This window comes from Mustela nigripes, unplaced genomic scaffold (genome assembly GCF_022355385.1).
Source record: "Mustela nigripes isolate SB6536 unplaced genomic scaffold, MUSNIG.SB6536 HiC_scaffold_10796, whole genome shotgun sequence".
Lineage (NCBI taxonomy): Eukaryota > Metazoa > Chordata > Mammalia > Carnivora > Mustelidae > Mustela > Mustela nigripes.
In genome coordinates, this window is record NW_026750202.1 from 1 (window position 1) to 1,673 (window position 1,673).

Here is a 1,673-nt window from a genome sequence, read left to right on the forward strand (position 1 = left end):
GCGGCAGGCTGAGTCCTCTGGGATTGCCCAGGTGTCCCCAAATTGTAGGGCACCTACTGCAAGGCCTTTGGGGTCAGAATCCTGAGAACCAAACCAAAGGTTATGGTTAGGGCCCACCACGTGGCAGGCCCGATCTGCCAGCACTCTGTCCATCTTTCTGGGGGAGGGGGCAGTCGAGGGATTTGTTCAGGGTGAGTGTCAAGCTCCAGGTTTGCATCCAGGGGCCTGCTGAATATGAGGGTGTCCAGAGGTAGGAATGCAGATTTCAGTTCCTCTGAATCCTTTCTGGAGTTCCAAATGGCATGGTTTCTTTCAGGGTGGCAGGGTGAGTACTATGGTGTTCCTCACTGTCCCCAATCTCTGAGGCTTTGGAGCTAGGCCGTCGGGGACAGACCTCTCAGGACAGAATCTAGGCTTAAGAGTTTTTGCCTATGGGCATGGCTGCACTGATCTGAAAGCACTGTGGCGAGGATCACAGGGGTCTGAGTTGAGAGCATGGTTCAGGACCAGTATCAAGGTCTGGGTTTGTGTCCAGGGGACCGCTGAATGTGGGGGTGGTCTCAGATGTCCAAGACGATTTCCCCTACTCTGAATCCTTTCCAGCATTCCAAATAGCCGGTGGCAAGCTGAAATCTCTGGGAATTCTCAGGTCTTGTCCTTGCCCTTGCAAGGGCAAGATAGTTTTTACAGTAAAAGAATTCACCAGATGAGCTGAACAGCAGAAAAGACACAGCTCAGGAGTAAATCAGTGAACAGGAATATCATGCCAAAATCTTCTTTGAGAACACACTACAGAGCAAGGGAAGATAGGAGAGAAAGCTGAGATATAAAGGACAAACCCTTCAACTTTCCAAAATCATTCCCTACTTGTTTATTTCCATTGCTGTCAGCTCCTTCCCAGTCAAAAATAAGTCACCTGAGCCAGCCTTTTTTCTTCCTGAGTTTGGGGCACTGCAAAGCCCACCAGAGGGGCCAAGAGCACCCCTGTACCTGCTGAGCTGAGGCCTTTTGTACCCCAACAGGGAGAACGTACCAGCCTAGACCCTCTGGTGCTCCATGGTCTGTGGCAGTCCTTCCTTCTGGACCCTGCTTTGCTGCTCTTCCTTCCCTAACCCTGGTCTCAAACTAGGGATTGCTCCTGGATGAGGAACTCAGGGAGATGAGGCTCAGGAGGGCCTCCCTGCCTGGAATCTCCGTGTGAGGAGTGCACAGCCAACAGATTTTGCCCAGGGACTTGCAAAATGCAGAGAGGCAGATTTCTTTTCTCTCTTTCTCCCTCTCTCTCTCTAGCCTCATACCAACCAGGAGTTCTTAAAACTTTCTTCAGTGACTTCTAGGTGTAGCTTGGCCACTATTTCCACAGAAAGGCCACTTGAGCATGATCAAACACACGTATAAGCAATTACATTTAAAAAAAAACAATAAGCCAATGCACACAGACCTTTGGCAGCAGCACAGGACGCTCAAGGGACCAGAGTCCCTACCTTGGGCAATAGTGGTAGAGGCCGGGTTCTGCCACGCAGGTCCTTAGACCTTTGGCAGTTTCCATCATTGCAAATACAGACATGCAGAATCCTGAGGGACAACCTACTAACTGCAAAAGAGCAAAAATTCATCAGGGTTCAGAGAGTGGAAATCCATTTGTACTGGAAAAGAAAGAAGTAGGCTTGCTG

The 1,673-nt window shown here is 50.0% G+C and overlaps 1 long non-coding RNA gene across 1 annotated transcript; it reads right to left on the reverse strand.

Moving 5' to 3' along the window:
* Window positions 1-741: 741 nt before the first annotated feature.
* Window positions 742-1,534, reverse strand: LOC132009281 (uncharacterized). The gene is made up of 2 exons (XR_009401846.1): window positions 1,485-1,534; window positions 742-789 (listed from the first exon to the last, which is right to left on the reverse strand). It is a non-coding gene; the product is annotated as an uncharacterized LOC132009281 (long non-coding RNA).
* Between the last annotated feature and the right edge of the window lie 139 nt (window positions 1,535-1,673).